Consider the following 20,158-nt stretch of genomic DNA (forward strand, 5'->3'; position numbering starts at 1 on the left):
AGCTTAACTGCTACAATTTCTTATCAATCAAGATGTCTTGGAAAAAATTTACTTAGGATTATATTATCAAGTGTAAATGTTCTATTAAATTCCAAAAAACCAATAAAATTGGTTGCTATATAGGATTTTGAGACCTTCGGGAACCGGGCTAAACCTCTAGTCTGAAGACCGCTTTATATTGTCAGTCGGATTCATTCGAAAATTTTAAATTTATACTACAATTCCAATAGTGCCATGTTAACGCATAAAAATTATACACGCTATTAAAAAAACTGCAAAGTTCTGGCGTAGATGTCAAATTTTTAAACTATTTTTTCTTATTTAACCCTTTAACGACGAGACAGTTTTCGCTGACAGAAAATCAGCAATAAAAATTAAACCGATAAACAAAACTTGTGAAACGTTACATCGATTACATCTAACCTTCGAAAAACCAACAGAGTCTGATTTGGTGTATTTTTTGCCTCTATGAACGATAGGTATTAAGAAGACATTTAAAATATTAATTTTATGACAAAGTGAAAAGTAAATAGATGCCTAATTCCGAGTTTGTTCTTGGGGAAATTTGTGTTTATTAGAAATGCCTTTGAGTGTATGATAAAACTTAATCGGTTTCGATAGGATAGGAGGACCGGTTATGAGAACCGATATATATTTTTTATCTAAAATTCAATTGCCTTACTCCAACTCTAAAAAACACTATTTTTGGATTATCGTCGGTTGCATCGATCGTTGTCGTATTTGCGTTTCTTTTGTGTCAGCATTTCGCGCAAGAGACAACGTCCCTAAGGTTACCAAACTTTAGGGTCATCTAAGGTTACGTTTTGCTTTAAAAAGCCAAAAAAATTATATTTTCTTACCCTCAATTTTTGACCTTCTCGTCCTTAAAGGGTTAAATCTTGCTTTTTGATTTAAATAATTCCAGTTATATTGAACCGTACAACTACAGAGATCATTAAAGAGGATGAAATATACGTCCATATAAATGACGGTCGGTAATTGGTGATTGGATTATTGCGAAATTTTTGTGTTTCTGTGCAAGAAAATGAAGATGAGTTCAATTGAAGTGTATCCGAGCGAAGTGAAAGATGTCTTTGAACATGGTTTTTTTTTTTGCTTCTTGCCCTCTCTTGCATCTGAAATATGAGAAACTCTTCAAATGTGAGATAGAAAAAGTTTGTTTCTCTGTGGCATTTTTGTCCAATTTTCTGGTACTGTATACCCCTTTGATTGAAGTATTGAGATAAGACATTTTGGGATAGGCAAATGGGGCGAGAAAAAAAAATAATGCATGTAATGTTGGTATATAAATTAATTTAAATTGGACAGCGTGAAAAAAAGAGCTTTTTCTTTGGGTATATCTGGGAGAGGAGATTTAAAGTAAAAGTATCTTTGAAACTTGATCATAATGAATGTAAATGGGATTGTTGCGATAGTGTCTCGAATGATTACAAATTTTTGTCACAATTGCAGAGAGACCGCATAATGTGGGGCTAAAGATAGCCAAAGCAGTGCTAAAATTGGATCGCGATGAAATACAATGTTGCAAAGAAAAGCGAAAGGAAGCAGATTAATTGTTGGATCTCATTTCATCAGCAATTAGTATCTCTTTCTGGCGAAATATTGTAGATTAATGGTAGACCGTATAGCCTATGGTTGGGCTTCTTTTCTAATATAGAAGTACTTCCAACCTGATTTTCACACGTACAAGAAGGATGAGAGAGTAACATTATTTTAAAAAAATCATCATGTAATCAAATTATGTGAAAGAAAATTGAGAATTCTATGGGGAGGGACAATTTGATGTGAAATTCGTGATGAAGATGAAGAAAAATCATAAAATAAATTGTATTGTTTCAGTTTAATTTTCTCTATACCCTACTAACCGAATATAATTAGCCATATATGTAGAAGCATTTAAAAAAAGTTATATAAGATATAATTAATAAGTGTTGAATAGATTGCAAAATTTTACACTTTAATTATATCGCTGTCACATTTTTTTTGTTTCTTAATTATTTTATTTTTTTCAATAAGCTGACAATTTTTCACTTTTATTATTAAATAACAATGTGATTACTAATTCTCTTAATTTTATTCGGACTTTCTTGTCTCATGTCTCTTTATAATTCTTTTTACCTACTTACAAAAGACAGGAATTAATTATCACGAATAAGGTTCGTGTCACATTAGTTTCTACCTGTGACCACTATAAAAAAAAATAATAATAGCAATTATAAATTATTTTTTTGAGAGTTTGTCTCTGGAAAGAGAAATGAAAAACAAACACTCTCAGCATTCAGGGGAAAATTAAAGTTTTTATCACGCTTTCATAAATTTAAGAAATTCTCCCCTTAATCTTGCCTGTATTGCATTTTCCACGCCAATTTCTGTTAATCATCCAACAATATATAGTATTCATGCAAAGTGCATGTCTTGAAAAAGCAATAATTCTATGAAAATTGCTCTCAATTGTGATGGAACGAGAGATGCAACCTCCTTTTTTTCTCTCGTATGGAATTTAATTTCTCGGCACGAAGATGAAATTTATGGCGGTAAAAAAAGGTGTGATAAATTGATTAAAGCTCATGGTTAATTTTGTGATAAATTCAGTGTCGTATAATTCGGAAATGATTAAAGGAATCACTTTATCACAGTGAAAATTACTTCAATTAACTTTCATCATGTCTTTTGTACCATCCAGGGGGATGTGGATTTTTTTTTTAAACTTAAGCCTTGATCTCACGATTCACATAAATTCATGCTAATTACGAGGAATTTACAGTTTCCCTGCTATATTATGCTGAATTTTGATGAATATGAATAAAAGCATCATTTGTCAAAATATACATGAAACTTTAAAAAGATTTTTTTGTGTAAAATCAACACTTGACTCAATAGAGTACAATGCCTCATCTTGGAGTATGGAAAATTTCACTTTCTACTACCCATCTTATTGAATTAAATAATTATAATTATGAAAAAAAGTAACTTCTTTACATTGCTTATTTCTATGCTTATGCACGAAATCAGCATATAAATGTTTTTTTCCCAACATTATTTAATAGTGGTAATTTTTATGTTTTATTCCTTAATTGATACTAATTGAAAATATTAGGAGAATTTAATTTTTTATTATGTTGTAATGCGTTTTTGCTGGCTGTTGTAAGGCCTTTGTCTAACTGAGAGGAAAATCACCATCAACATGTTGATAGGTGTTGAGATGAAAAAGAGCACATCACATAATAAATTTTTAGTCAAGAAATGAGAAAGGTGCTAAACGTTTTTTTTTTACGCCACTTAATGAAGTTAATTTATATTGGTGTATCGATATATCTTATAGTTGTTGATGAATTCATGAGATTTCTAACAATGTTTTTCTGAGGGACGAACCCCATCATTAGATGAAGCAAAAAGTGTTACAAAATTCTCCTGGTTCTTTGAGAAAAGGTTTCTTTATGCAAAAATCGTAAATTTAACTAATTACAGCCTAGGTAGATATGTGAAAATTGATTGCATATCTCATATATCGCATTTATTTTTTTCTGTCTTATAAATATGCTTATTAAATTGTCAAAATATACCTCTTTTAAATCTTTCTAATTTCTTATGTAACTATTAGATTATAAAATTAATCAATTTGCAAGCAATCGATGTAGTTATGGCTACTGAATTCGTTTTTATAAGAGCGATTTTTTTTCCCAATTGATTATCATAAATGACTGTGTATGCTTATTAAACTTCCGAAACATAATTCAAATTATCCGAATTATTTCACGGACAGGTAACACGTCGTCACGCACAGTTTCTAATCGGGTTTAATTGAGGTTTCTGCAAGTGAACATTAAAAGGTAGAAGGTCTGTTTCTTGATGAAAAAGACAGAGTAAAATCTTAAAATTGTCGTCTTTTAAAATATAGGTGTATAATTCAGAAGACTTCTCAGACAATTTTCTCCATTATTTTTTAAGTAAATAAAACCGAGTTTGCGACTGGATTAAAAAGTAAGATCATTGATGGGAGAATTAATTAAAATTCGTGGGTTTGTCATCGTTATATGTCATTGTGTTGACTTTTTATTCACCTATCCTTCTCACTATTTTCAATTGCTAGCTAATTATATGACAGAAATTATATTTTAAGCATGTGTATTGTAAGTGTTGTAGACAGAAAATTGGTACCTTGATCTACTCTTTTCATTGCTCAACATAGATATAATAAAAAGAGAGTGAGAAAGAAAAAAAAGTACAATAATAAATTGTCTTTTTAATAAGAGAGTGTTTCAATGTCACTGACTTTAAGTGAGAGAGAGAGAGAGAGACTATAAAATGAATAAAAGAATTTTAAATATTTTGCTCTCTCATGATAATCTAATTAAAGTCAAAAAATAATTTTGTTGCTCTTTTGTTGATATTAATTCAAACAGATTTTTTTATTTGTGCTTTACTCTTGTACTTTCAGATGCTAGAAAGATCACGGAGAAACAGATTAAGAGATTGAAGATCAAGAGGTGAGTTAATTTTTAGCTTCAACTCTACAGTTAACTTCCTACCATTGTAGTAAAATTGTCTCGTGCCCTCTTTTCTACCGGACATTCATAAATTCATGAATTTTTGCTATTATATTCTCCTTTCTCATGCTTCCGGAAACAATTTTCGACAGTGTATTAATTACTAAGTGGAAGATTGCTGTGCTGTTTAAACTTGCGTCAAAATAGTGAGCCAAAACGTTCACTTATATGATACACTGTGGGAAATATTTAAATATTTAGGGGAGAGCGGGGAGTTTTCATCAGTTTTTGCGTAAATATTACGCAATGCAATAACTGGTTTCTGAATAGAAAAGAGCATAACACTCATTTTATTGTTATACCGATTTATAAGTATCTAGATTTGATTAGCTTATTTTAGGTGGCAAAGAGAGCTTACTCTACTCTTCCATACTTTACTGAGTTAGCTCCCCTTAAATAATTTAAGTCATACCCTCTACAGCAGCTATAAGGAACTAAAGTTTGTCTCTACGAATTTTTAAAACGAAGTAGAAGGACACAACACTATCTAGACCAATTAATTAACAAGTTTATATATAAATAATTCATGTAAATTCATTAGAAAGAAAATAGACCACGCCCCCTGTAGAAATTGTATTAAAAATAAATATATACCGACTGTTCAGAATATAAAACGAATAAATCGCGAATGGCCAACTGTGCAGGAGAGCAATTTCAAGCTGAGGTTTTATATGCTGAGTATAGGATTTTTAAGTTTTGAAACTCCTATGACTTTGGGAATTCCGGTATAATATAGGGAAGGTACAGGGAATCAACACTAAGAGAAATCCGAAAAAGTCAAAATAACATTTACCCTGCAGTATTGTTAGGAGAACGGTGTAAATATTACCCTTTTTAGGTGTATTATGGGTTAAAGTTACCCTTCTTTCATGTTGATTTTACCCTTAAAAGGTGTAAAATTTACATTAAAAAATGTTGATATATTTTTACACGCAAAAAGTGTTAAAGTTATGATGAAAAAAATTAATCGCAGCCTCTTTTTTTTCTCAGTGAAGGAGTAGGGTAACGTGTGGTATTTCGTGACACTTTTTAGCACTTTGAAGTTTCAAACATCTTAACGACTTCTCAAATAATTTTTTTTTTGTTGATAGAAATATTTATGTTCCGTATGCTATAAAGAATAAGATTCTTATCGTAAAATGTTGAAAAATGCATAATTTTTTATACAAAATAGCAAAAATGTATAGTAGTAAAAGTGATATATTTCGGGACAGTTGGGTATTTCGGGACAGACAAAAGTCGTTATTATGCAAATAAATTTCACCGAGCCTGATTATTTACCTTCAAGTAGAAATTCTAAACTTCACTCTTTCATAAAAATTTTGTTTAAATTTCACTTGTAAAGTGATTTAAATCGAAAAAAACTAAGCACTGTTCGTGTTGACATCTGAAAAATTGACCACACTGATGCTCTTGTAACAAGTGAAATGTGACACTCACAATTCACGCATTTCACGCTTAAAATTAAATACAATTTCAGAAGTTTTATGTTTAACTAATACGGAAAGAGCTTAATATTTCATATAGAACTTAAAAATAATTAGAAAACGAATATTCATAGGATTTTTGATGCGTCCCAAAATACCCATATTATGTCCCGAAAAGCACCTTGTCTAGAAATACCACACGTTACCCTACTCGAAAAGCGAAAAAACGAGTTATTCGACTTATATGCTGATAAGTCGATATGCTCACAATGGTAAAAATAAAAGGATCATATTGATCCAAATTTGATCCTTTTGCAAAGGATGGATCTAATTTCAAACTCTGATTGCACATTTATCATAATAGAACGTTTTATCATAAACTTATTACTCACAACATATTTCTCTCATCGGAGTAAACACCAAAGAATATTTTTCATTGTTTTTGTTAATTTCTTATTTAGTTAAATAAAATGATAGTTTTCAAATGATCCTTGATGATCCATTTATTTTTACCAGTGCTACATTATAATCCCCTATTGGATGACTTTTAAACCATTTGGCACTTTCTATCACTTCTAATATTTTCATAAAAAGTAGACAAAAAAAAACTCGACTTTTAATAGGAAAAATGCATACAAGTGGGCGTGGCTTTCCAACAAAATTTTATATTAAGTCGATAAAAATTTCAAAATTTGAAAGTTTATTAATATTATATTACTCATAATATTGACATAAAATATTTCCAATTATTCGCGAAATAAGTAAATATGCCAATAAGGAGAAAAAGAAAAAGTTTGTGCGTTTCAATACCTTCAAAAGTTATACCTAAATCTAGATGTATTTTTATATTAAATGCTTCCATGAGACTTTTAAGGAGGGTGTAACTTATTCATTTAAGAGGTACAATTCTCTTTAGACATTTCAAAAGGTGAATTTGTGACTTGATTAAGTGCTATATTATCACTTCATTGATTTCGAATTAAAAAATCATATAACTTTATTTGGCTAAAACTTCTGAAAGGGGCATGTCCTAAAATATTCATTCACCTGAGATAACTTAAATTATTAAATAATAGAGAAGTGTTATTCAGAGGATGAATGGTATCCAATTCTTGCTTCTATCCTCAATTAAACTGGTGACTTCTTGCTACTTGTTAAAATGTTCTACTACTACCTAAAGCTAAAGTATAGTTTTTAACCATATTTGTCAAATTGGGCTTTTCTACAAATAAGTCTTTGAAAAATTTTATTTATTTTTTTATAAAACATTTTTTTTTTTTTGAAATTTTATTTTCATATTGGGTCAAAAACTGTGCTAAATTATTTATGCAAACATTTTCTCATCCAAAATTCCTCACTCTCCTGTACTTTAGTTTAATTGAAACTTACTACTTTTACTTATTATGAGTATAGAGTTGTAGGAGGTCTAATTTTACCCTTTGTCTAATTTTAGCGGAAAATTTTAATGTGATTATATAAAATAAAATTTTCTTTCGCGAAACGCACAATCAAACACACAATCTCACAGTTAATAATTTTACTTTGGGTTTCTTTATCGTATTTGAAGATAGTTTTAAAATAAATAAACATTTTTAACATTTCTAATTCGAAGAAAACTTATGTCAATATGTCCATTGGAGTTTCGAATATTGCAATCAAAAGTTATTAAATTCACACATTTGTGTGTAATTTATATATTTAAAAAAGCGTATAAATTTAACACCAGTCGTGAAATCCACTAAATTGCCATCAAGTTGTACGACATATAAAATTGTCCCAGAAAGGTGTGAGTAAGTGTGTATGTATATATAATAAAAGTTAAATGATATAAAATTGTAGCATGGTTCGATCAGATTTTTAAAGGCCTCCTTTAAAACATTAAAAAGAGCTATAGCCAACCATAGAAAAAGTATAAATAATTTCCAATATGATAGAGTGAGAAGGAAAGACTGTGCAATATTATGCAATAATTTCTTGGGTGATCTTATTTTTTTAGTTGCTCTTTTTCTCTCTTCATTTAAACTGGTTGCAATTTATTTGTGGTTGGCTTGTTATTGGTTATGTACACTGAGAGTGAGACATGCTCTAAAATCATATTAAAAACTTCTCTTTTCGGACATTTCTCCTGAGGCACCGCCAATTTTTCACCTGTGTTTTTCACATGTTCCCAAATCGAGGAAGTTGTGTCTATAAATTCTCGCATATGTTGTATTAGGAAAGCAAAAATAATATACCGCAGCGAGAGATCATTAAGGTGAAGATGAAAGACGCGAAGAAAGTGAATAAAAAAAGGGGACAAAAATCGGTCAACTTGTTATTATAACATCAACGTGATTTTAATTGCTCGTTTTTTTTCCTACTTTGTTGCTCGATGATTTAAATTTGATAATATTGTGTCTTGAGGTCTTACAAGCACTATATATATATGTACGTATGTTAAGTTACAAATTTCTAGAGCCTTATAATGCTTTTCTATCTCTTCTCTGAAGTCTTTTCACTTGAAAGAAAGACATGTAAATTCTCTCCTTATACGTAAGATTTTAATTAATTTTGCACTCCAAATGCAAAATATTGGCTTTGATTTACCAACTCTGTGCTGTTCACATTGCACTCCTATATAGAAAATGTAGCATTTTCATGTAACTCTACCGACTTCTCCTTTTTCGGCGACACTCGAACGATTCATTGAAAATCCAATTGCAATCTTTTGTCTCACCTGACATGTCAATTGCACAGAAGAAATGCAATTAAATTTAGTTAATTTATAAATAAACAACATTGTTGTTTCGGAGAAAATTGTAAATAGAAATGTTAAGAAAATGGGATTATCCGAATAGTATGGGAACGATTGTTCGAGAAAACGATGCACTTACAATGCATAATAAGTAATACATACAAATTATTTTCGAATATACGATCTGTGATTCAGTGGTTTCTACCGTTTACCTGATGAGATCGGTAGTAGTAAGTCGGCGGTAGCCGCAATAAAGCATAATTGAGGACAAATATATAATTGAATTGAATCTTATGATGAATCTTATTAGGTTGTATTTGGAAACTTAATAGGAGTATATTTCGATTAAGTAATTTTGACTAATTCGGTTGAAAAATAACCTATTGTAGAAGATTTTTCCGCCAGACAACGGCAAAGTAGCGATCGTATCGTTACGCTTCTCGCCGTTGTTGGCAAACCTTCCCTATTGCAATTACAAAGTTGCCTCCCTGACCTGCTTCAAAGTGTGTGGTATAACACTCTGGCGCTATATGTGGTGGTGTCAGTGTGTCATAGGAAGGCTCAGAATGCGGATGCTGAGCCTGTGAATTTCAAAAAGAGGGCTACCACCTGTTGAACCTAAGTGTCGGTTGTTCCGGAAGGGCTACACTATATGAAGTGGTTTAATTTTGATCTTAAAAAATTCAAAATTTCGAATTTTAAAGTTAATATTATTTGCGAATTGGTGTACCTACCATTTTTGAAATAAAAGAAAAAGGAAAGAAAAACAATAGGGGAAAGTACTCTCCCTTTGAACGTTCATGCCTTCGAATAATGTGAATTTTCTTTTATTTTTCCTAGAAGCTTATAGACAATTATCACATAATTATCAATAGATGATAAGCTAACTAATATTAAATAAAAATGTGTAAATCTCTTAGGAAAAATAAATGAAAAGGGACAGATAATCCTAACCGGCTTATATAGGTGAGATTCTTAACGTGAGCTAACTCGGAGTGCATGCAAATTCGATTTAGAGCTGAAATTGTGAGTCGCCATTCAGTTATCTTGAATCAAATTCGTGAAATTATACAAATTTTGTATTTAAACCAAAATATCAAGGATTGGGATGAACTGACAGAAAAGTGTTATATGGGTGAAATGTAGACCAGAATGTTCTCTATAATTTTCCCATAGAACATGATCTCATCGATTACTCAGAAGCCAAGATAATCGAGGTTTTTTGTTTCTTAACTCGTTTTTTCATCCAGAGTTCCCCAAGTAGTCATTTGTTGAACTTCAACTATATCAAAGAATTGTTGTCTTTTGTGGGACTTTCCATTTAAAACCCTATTTTAAGTGTCTTTGTGGAGTAGAGGCAGTCAAATTGGCATCTGAGTGATTTCAAAGCGTTATTATGGGAAAAATCAATTTTTTCACACTTAAACGGCAAAATCGGAGTGATAGCGTGGTCTGAGTGGAAAATGATGTATGGACGAAATGTAGAGACAAATGTGCTCTACAATTATGTCGAAGTAATCATCAAAATCGGTTCAGCGACAGTCGAGATAATTGAGGTTATGTGATATTGAAATTGGTTTTTCGACTGTGGCGCCCCTGGTGTTGGTCCCACGAAGTTCAAATATTCTAGAAAGTTGTAGCATTTGGTGAGATCTTTCGTTTAAGCCCTCATTCATCAAAATCGGTCACATAGAACCGGAGATATGATTTTTTGAATTTCGTGAAATTTGACCCCTCATATCTCCGGTTCTATTGAAACCACAGCGCGCATACGCACCATTTTGGAAACGTCCTAGACTGGACTACAACATACTAAAATTTCATTAACTTGCACAATGCCGTTTTTGAGAAAAATGTCTTTGAATTTCGATGAATTTTGACGCTATCACAGCGCCACCTGTGGTGACTTTTTGAACTTCCATCTGAAAGTGCTCATCGAGACGAAACCAAAAAGGTAAAATTTATGTCGCTATGTTAATTAGAACCGGAGATAGAGGCCGGTCAATGTTCGAACTTTGACCCCTTATAGCTCGGGTCAGGGGTTATGGATCGGCTTAAGGTTTTTTTTGTTTGATAGGTATAATCAACGGCTATAACATACTAAAATTTCAGCCCGATTGCATAAGGAATTTTTGAGTTATTTAAATTATAAGATTTAAAAATTTTCTTTTTAATAATAGCGCCCCTAGCGGTGGTTTTATGAACTTGCGATGTTAGAAGGAGAAGTGGCATTTCATGAGAGCTTTCCAAAAAGCCCTCATTTTTTAAATTCTGACAATTAGAACCGGAGTTATGGCCATTTTAAGAAATTTTTTTTGGACCCTTATAGCTCGGGTCAGGGGGGTCGGGGGACCTTAAGTTTGGTACTGATGGAAAGCTCTAAGGCCCAGCTATAACATACTAAAATTTGAGCCCGCTCGATGCCATAGGGGCGGAGCTATTGAGAAAACAAAAAAGGGGGGTCTTCAAAATGTCGGAAGGAGGGGTGGGGGGTGGGGGGTCAATGCACCATGTTGCAATTTTCATACGATATTTAACCTTTGCCGAAAACCGCAAGTCGATATCTTTTTTAGTTTAGGAGCTATTAAGCTCCAAAGAGCGGCCGGACGGCCGGCCGGCCGGACGGACGGCCGGCCGGCCGGCCGGCCGGGAACGTAACTTAGCCCCCCATATATTCGTGATCAGGAAGTGGCGAAACACATTTTGGCCAAGTTTGAGCGCGATCGGACGACATGAAATTTTGTTAGGATTATAGTAGGTGAGATTGTTAAGAATCTCACCTAATTCACATTTATCCAAAGGGATGAACGTTCGTAAGGAGAGTACTTTCCCCTAAACGATTTTAGAAATATGGATATTCGAAGACCTGAAGTCGCACTCTTTCATAGTTCGGTTTGTACATAAACATTAGATGGAAAACAAACACTATGACATCATTCGGAGCAATGAAGTAGTAGAATATTTAATTATACTATAAAGATTTATACCTAGTAAATTAATAAGGGAAAGTACTCTCCCTTCGAACGTTCATGCCTTCGAATAATGTGAATTTATTTTATGTTTCCTTAAAGACTTACACGTAATTATCACGTAATTATCGATAATTGATAATAAGTTAACTAATATTTAATAGAAATGTGTAAGTCTCTTAGGAAAATTAAAAGAGAATTCACATTATTCGAAAACATGAACGTTTGAAGGGAGAGTACTTTCCCCTACATTTTACACTAATACATTTGGCAAAGAACCACAAATCAAGAATACCAAATCTCACTATCTTATAAAAGAAATCTAGGCTTTCAATTTTTGCTATAAATGGCTGTTATGAAACTCTTTAAACGAAATTTGAGAGATTCGCGCAAGGAATTAGAAAAATATTAAAATTTCTAGCCCTGTGTTTAATTTTATTTTTACAGGAAATATTAGTATTGACTACCTTAATTAAAGCACATTTCTCGTAAATGTAGTGAAAAATAGTCTATGATAAGGTTGTAGAAAAATAAATTTCCTATCAAAATATAATATTTCCAATCAGATTTTCAGATCAAATCAGATTTTCTTTTAAGATAGAGGAAAATGGTTTAAAGCAAGGTCGAAGACCAGTGAAATTCCTATAAGAATGTTATGAATACAAACCTATCGAGTATTATAGTAACCAAAGAAAAATAAAGTATTCATTTTATGAATTTTTACCCCACTATCCCCTACTAAATTTAAAAAAATCCTAATATTAGGTGAGATTCTTAACAATCTCACCTACTATAATCCTAACAAAATTTCATGTCGTCCGATCGACCTCAAATTTGGCCAAAATGTGTTTCAGCACTTCCTGATCACGAATATATATGTGGCTAATTTACGTTCCCGGCCGGCCGGCCGGCCGGCCGGCCGCTCTTTGGAGCTTAATAGCTCCTAAACTAAAAAAGATATCGACTTGCGGTTTTCGGCAAAGGTTATATATCGGGTGAAAATTGCAACTTGGTGCATAGACCCCCCACCCCCCACCCCTCCTTCCGCCATTTTGAAGACCCCCCTTTTTTTGTTTTCTCAATAGCTCCGCCCCTATGGCATTCAGCGGACTCAAATTTTAGTATGTTATAGCTGGGCCTTAGAGCTTTCCATCAATACCAAACTTAAGGTCCCCTGACCCCCCTGACCCGAGCTATAAGGGTCCAAAAAAAATTTCTTAAAATGGCCATAACTCCGGTTCTAATTGTCAGAATTTAAAAAGTGAGGGCTTTTTGGAAAGCTCTCGTGAAATGCCACTTCCCCTTCTAACATCGCAAGTTCATAAAACCACCGCTAGGGGCGCTATTATTAAAAAGAAAATTTTTAAATATTAAAAGTTAAATAACTCAAAAATTCCATTGTGCATCGGGCTGAAAATTTAGTATGTTGTAGCCGTTCATTATAGCTATCAAACAAAAAAAACCTTAAGTCGATCCATAACCCCTGACCCGAGCTATAAGGGGTCAAAGTTCGAACATTGACCGGCCTCTATCTCCGGTTCTAATTAACATAGCGACCTAAATTTTACCTTTTTGGTTTCGTCTCGATGAGCACTTTCAGATGGAAGTTCAAAAAGTCACCACAGGTGGCGCTGTGATAGCGTCAAAATTCATCGAAATTCAAAGTCACTTTTCTCAAAAACGGCATTGTGCAAGTTAATGAAATTTTAGTATGTTGTAGTCCAGTCTAGGACGTTTCCAAAATGGTGCGTATGCGCGCTGTGGTTTCAATAGAACCGGAGATATGAGGGGTCAAAGTTCACGAAATTCAAAAAATCATATCTCCGGTTCTATGTGACCGATTTTGATGAATGAGGGCTTAAACGAAAGATCTCACCAAATGCTACAACTTTCTAGAATGTTTGAACTTCGTGGGACCAACACCAGGGGCGCCACAGTCGAAAAACCAATTTCAATATCACATAACCTCAATTATCTCGACTGTCGCTGAACCGATTTTGATGATTACTTCGACATAATTGTAGAGCACATTTGTCTCTACATTTCGTCCATACATCATTTTCCGCTCAGACTACGCTATCACTCCGATTTTGCCGTTTAAGTGTGAAAAAATTGATTTTTCCCATAATAACGCTTTGAAATCACTCAGATGCCAATTTGACTGCCTCTACTCCACCAAGACACTTAAAATAGGGGTTTAAATGGAAAGTCCCGCAAAATACAACAATTCTTTGATTTAGTTAAAGTTCAACAAATGAACACTTGGGGCACTCTGGATGAAAAAACGAGTTAAGAAACAAAAAACCTCGCTTATCTTGGCTTCTGAGTAATCGATGAGTTCAAGTTCTACGGCAAAATTATAGAGAACATTCTGGTCTACATTTCACCCATATGACACTTTTCTGTCAGTTCATCCAAATCCTTGACATTTTGGTTCAAATACAAAACTTGTATAATTTCACGAATTTGGTTCAAGATAACTGAATGGCGTCTCCCTACTTCAGCATCAAATCGAATTTGCATGCACTCCGAGTTAGCTCACGTTAAGAATCTCACCTACATAAGCCGGTTAGGATTATCTGTCCCTTTAATTAATATAATTAATATCATCAAATTTTACTACAAGTACTAATTTCCGAATTACCTAGATGTTAGCTTAGAATAATACGGAATAGAGTCGTCGATACATGTTTCTTATGTCAAATACGATAAATGCACAGCACATACAGAATCCACCTATGATGTTATTTACAAAATTCGCTAATAAGGTTTTTTTTAATTATTTTTTTTTATTTAAATGTTTATTACAATTTGTAATAGTAGGTGAGACTCAACAATCTCACCTACTTTTCTATTTTGAAATAGATTATTCAATCTCTACTTGGTGTGAAACACCTCATAAAATGTCCATCAAGTGACGATTTATCGGGTATTAAATTTAAGGTAGCACTACTGAAAATTTAAAATATTTAAGACAATAAATCTCAGAAATCAGGGGTGACATTAGACTTAATCGACAGCTCAGAATAAGACTCGAACTACTTGAATTTCTACAAAATTCATTTTATTTTTCCTTTTTGGTTACGCCTTGGCATCGTCTATCTTCCCTATGATTATTATAGTACCTGAAAGTTAATTATTCTTAAAATTAGAGATACATCTATTTTTCATGTAAAATCTTAGCATAAAATTGCTTTTCTATTAACACTAAACCTACCGATATCCGGTCAAATTGACCAATTTAAAATTAACACATATTTAAACGGTACAATATCGCTATTAAACTTTATGAATTTCTTAAAATATGCAGGTAATATATTTTTCAATGTTTACACTTTAATTTTGTGCTCTTTTCCAAAACAAATTTGTTGAGTATCCTACCCTACCACGGTTTCCCATTTGACCGAAAAACGACCAAAAATGGTCGGTAGGTTTAGTGTTAAATTGACTATTTGCGAGTTGTTCAAGTTTTATGCTGAGCCATGAGAGATAATAAAATGGCTATAACGTGATCAAAAAAAAAATTCAATATCCTAAAAAACGTCCCCATTTATTTTTCTGGCGAAAATTGACACATAAAAAGTGCATTAGCGTGTCGAGGAAACGAAAGACTTCAATGCTCGAAAGAAAGAAACCCGAATATATGAGCGCAAATTTCCGATTGATTTAAAAGTTAATTCAAATATTGGCTGTGTCAATTGAATTTAACTATTTTTTGTTCACAAAAGACTGCATTATAAATGTTATTTCCTCAACAATTGCGCTTGCAAATGTGGCGCCTTTTTTTGCTTGAGACAAGAATGTCATGCACGAAATTTCATTCAAAACATGGATAAAATTGCTAATAAGTGTCACGAGATTGTCATGCCAATTACTTGCTTTATTTGTCATGGTTTTTATATGAGGATTTCTTTTTATTTATTGGGATCTAGACTAGGGCTAGGAATATGTACTGAGAAGGTCAGGAAAGGATGGAATGTCGATAGATTTTTGTGACTTAAAATGTATAGTGAGTAATATCAATTGGAAAATTATTGCGATCATAATCGTGACTGAATGACTGTTGCAACTCATCATAAATGGTCAATTATTCAAGAGGGTTTCATACTTGCTTCTCTTCTGTCATCAATTGCGCGATATGGAATTTAAATTCTTCTCCCATTGTCTGGAGTTATATAGCTGGCAAATTGTGTACTACCTGGAATGGATTGGATTACTTTTGGACAGCAAATTGGTCAATAATGTCTTCCGTGAGATGAAGAATTGCGATGACTAGTTATTGATCAATCATTTAGCAATCGGTAGATCAATTGGATTTATATTATTGACTGCAAATTGGTCTATTGACAAATTTCACTACATAAATTATATAGTATGTAGTTTATATGAAAGTTATGTTATTTCTATTATTTCAATGTGATGTGAAATGAATATCAAATGATGGGTAATTTATTAAATTACTCCATATATGCATCCCCATATGTCATCTTCTTATGGACATTGAGGGCTTCACAACCGCAAATGGGCGTCAGAGATGTGTGGATAAAATTCATTTAATTTGATATCCCATGAATGAGGGAAAAAGAGAAAATTGCGTCAATGAAATTAAAAGTGCAACTTTCAAGTCACTTCGCAAACAATAATAATGCGATATGATGCCAAGAATGAGGGAAAAGTGCCACAAATGACAAATCTCAGAAATGAGTTTGAAGATATTGCGGATTTCTTTGATATTAAAAATTTTCCCTTCTTTTCTCTCTCTTTTACACCTTTCTCTCCCTCTTACTCTCTACAATCTGTCGCAATGAATTAATTGCGTAGATCCAGATGTGCTGCAAAATGCATTTTAATTAATAACACATAGGTAATTACTTGAAGAAGTTAATCGTTGTCGTCGCATTTGGCCATTTAGATTATATGTAAATGATTAATTATGATTATGTCGCTGTTGATTTACACACAAATTGTCCGGCATATAAAATCTGTATCACTGGATTGGAAGATGATGGTGAGAGATGGTGGAAAGAAAAAAAAATAACATAATCTAACCACATAATCCCAACATGTGGCGATTGCTATCGCAAAAGTTGTCTTTTCTACACTGAAATTACTGTGTTGGGTATCAAACATGATTTTTCTAAAAATATCTTTAAGTGTTTTTTGTGCTAAGGAAAAAAATATCACTCGAAATAATGACGATAAAAAGAGTTTCTTTGTGAAATTATGTAAGTGAAAAATTATGTAAAAAAAAAATATTTATTGGCATAAATACATGTTTACTCTCATTTCCCCAAGCTTTGGATTTCTCTCTGCAAACCATCCCAGATTGACTCTTCTGGTTCATTTTCAAATGAATTCAAATGAAATCAGTAGTTAACAAAGTATTGAACTCTAGCAAAGTGAGAAAATCAATAAACTGCCTTGAGTTTTTATAATACAAAAAAGAGTAGGGGAACTCGTATAATATCATAAAATTATACTGCTTAGAAAAAGCTATTGATATCTTGGTAAAGCAGTAAATAACTTTAGTTACAATTTAACAGGACACTTTTAGCCACAATAAAGTTATTTTCTTTGGGTGAAATCAACGTTAAAGTAAAAAATAATAACAAGTATAGTGTTGTACTGAAACAAAACCTAAGAATTTTGAGTCTTAAAAATTCCACAAAAGTTCCAAGTCAAAAGTTCCACGAAGAAATAGGTAGATATTGAGTAGGGCTGGCACTTCTTAGTGATCTTTTTTTCCCTTTGTCCACCTGAAACAGTGAGGAGAACTCAAAATTGCAATTTAGGTTCGATTCCAAATTACCGCACTGTACATAATATTAAAGATCCTAAGACCTTAACCAACTAGTTTGATTTTTCCATTTGATTTTTCAATGAAAAATGAATATAATTGATTTGCTACCGATTAATTTGACCGTTTCAAAATGTTTTTAGAAGTGAAGTGAAATAAGTCAAAATGAAAAAATTACTATGCTTCAAACGAGTGATTTATCTTCTTTCAAGAACATAACTTTTCTTGTTCATAAAATCAATATAAAAGTTTCATATTAAAAGCATTTATTATATCTATGCCTACCAGCTTTGCAAACTTCGTTCGATAAGTGATATTTTTTACAGCGGAGAAGAGTAATTGTGGTTAATTTTTAGATAGAAAAAAATACTATTAATATTTTAAATCATTTCTAAAAAATGTTTTGAATTTACAAGATAATTTCAAACATTTTATATCACATTTGAAAAGAAAAGTTGATTCTTTAACGCTTTACACAATTTATTATGGCTTACTGGAAGAAATTGAAGATAATATTGTAAGGAGTTTTCGTCAAAATACAACATTTTGAAGTAAATAGCTTACAAATGTCTTACACAATGCGTACATCCTTCTTAACATTTAAGCATTTTAAACGTTATAACAGAAAATTTGATAAATTTCAGGATAGCTACCTAACCTGCTCCATTAGGGAATTTCGTAATAGTATAGTGATCCCGTATGATAAATTCAAAATTATTTGTGTGGTTTGAAACACTATTCGAAGATAATAATAATAATCAAATAATTGAGAATTTCATAGAGGTCCGTAAAATGGCCGTTTGTTACTTACAGGCTTTTAGTGTTGTTCTTTTTCCGAATTTTCGACCAAAATACGTCACATAGCATTATCATATTGTACTATTGGTTTATTGGTAAGTTGAAGAGGCACATTCACCGTTTAAAGTCTGAAGACCGTTTTTTTTTTGGTAGAAATATTTTAAGTAATGATATCGAAATTCTTGTGATCTCTCACATTGGCTCCGTTCAGTAATAACCTTTCGATGAGATAAAGCCACTCCAAAGCCAAGCCAAACCTATTCGAAATTTTACCGGAAGCCTAAAGTGCGAGTTCACGTACTCGCCACATTAGCGCTGATTGTTCTGCCATTTTGAATTTCGGTATTGCAAAAAGCGAATTTTTGTGTGGTTTTGTTTAATTTCAGGATGGAAGAACGTTTGCATTGCATTGCAATTTCATTAAAATAAATGTCTTTTTAATGAATTTGCTCACATTTGTATAACTCGTCGGTTTTAGGCAAGTTCTCTATTATATAAGGGAAAGTACTCTCCCTTCGAACGTTCATGCCTTCGAATAATGTGAATTTTGTTTTAGTTTTCTTAAGAGACTTACACATTTCTATTAAATATTAGTTGGCTTATCATCAATTGTTGATAATTCCGTGATAATTTAGTGTAAATCTCTCACGAAAAACAAAAGATCACATTATTCGAAGGCATGAACATTCGAAGGGATAGTAATTTCCCCTACCTTCGAATCGATAGAGAAGAAAACCTTAACCGGAGAGAGCTCTATAATCGGGAAAATTATTAGTGAACAAGAGGATTATGAGCATTTTGACATGATTTACGTACAAATATGCTTGTGATTTACTTTACAACGTTCTATTTTGACAAAAGTTACTCAAAATACGCAGAGATATCAAAATTCTATTCCCTAATAAATGTTGCATCTCATGGTTTTAGAAAACAATTTATAAAAAAAGACATTTACAAAATTTAACAAAAAAATACCGCTTTTCAAAATGGATTGAGCTACACTTCGTGTAGTTTTCAATTTAAGATGTTTATTTTCTTTTATTTAAAAATATTTCAAAAATTTTAAGGAGTAATATTAAGTTTTAAAAACATAAAATTGTAAGCAAATAATAAAAGTTCGAATATTAAAATTTCCGATGAAATAAAAATTAAGATCGAGCCTAAGTGCGTTCAAGTAAACTATGGTACCTATAAAGCAAAAATTTCTCAATTACAGTAACAAAATATTGACTGAAACAATGTATTCTCGTTATAAAATTATCAAATATTTTTCTCATAATATAGTAATTTTGATTTCCTTAATTAAAATTAACCTAAGATCCAAAAATCATGACAAATTTTATACGGCTCTCTTTTTTTTGCTGAGTATACGAAACTACCCCACTCTCTAAAATCTCTCATACCAAAGCGCCATGAAAGTGAGGAGGGAATGAGGTGAAAAAAGAGAGCAACATGCGTATGTATTTTAAACATATGTGCAATAATATTGAATTATATATTTCACCAAGTTGATCTAAATTAGTAATTAAGTAACAAACCAAGTGTATCGATCGCCGTGCGTTAAAATAGTAATATCGTTAACATGGGAATAATATATTCATCTAATTTGACTAAAAGTAATTGGAGGAAAATGAAGCATGAAAAGAAATTTTTGAAAGAAATTATTCGCTTCTTTTTGCAAATATCTCACGTCGGTGGTGTATAATAAAAAAAAATGCATCATGAGAAAATTTCAATTTTGCATAAAAGTCTGCGCAGGAAAAGGAGGAAGACGATGTGCATTAATTAATTATTACACTCACGAATTGCTTATGAAAATTCAATTCCCTGACTTAGATGTTTTTTTTTGGATTTGGTGAATGGGT

At 32.2% G+C, this 20,158-nt stretch overlaps 2 protein-coding genes across 7 annotated transcripts in view; one reads left to right on the forward strand and one right to left on the reverse strand.

Moving 5' to 3' along the window:
* LOC129799008 (centrosome-associated protein 350-like) overlaps positions 1-20,158 on the forward strand; it is a 168,930-nt gene that overhangs the window by 65,610 nt on the left and 83,162 nt on the right. For all 6 annotated transcript variants that reach the window (XM_055842577.1, XM_055842576.1, XM_055842579.1 and 3 more), the window contains exon 3: positions 4,460-4,508. The gene's annotated coding sequence lies outside the window, so the exon portion shown is untranslated. The remainder of the gene's footprint in view (positions 1-4,459; positions 4,509-20,158) is intronic.
* Positions 1-20,158, reverse strand: part of LOC129799009 (angiopoietin-4) — an 87,428-nt gene that overhangs the window by 65,332 nt on the left and 1,938 nt on the right. The gene's annotated exons all lie outside the window — the stretch shown is intronic.

The sequence above is a fragment of the Phlebotomus papatasi genome, chromosome 1, assembly GCF_024763615.1.
Source record: "Phlebotomus papatasi isolate M1 chromosome 1, Ppap_2.1, whole genome shotgun sequence".
Classification (NCBI taxonomy): Eukaryota; Metazoa; Arthropoda; class Insecta; order Diptera; family Psychodidae; genus Phlebotomus; species Phlebotomus papatasi.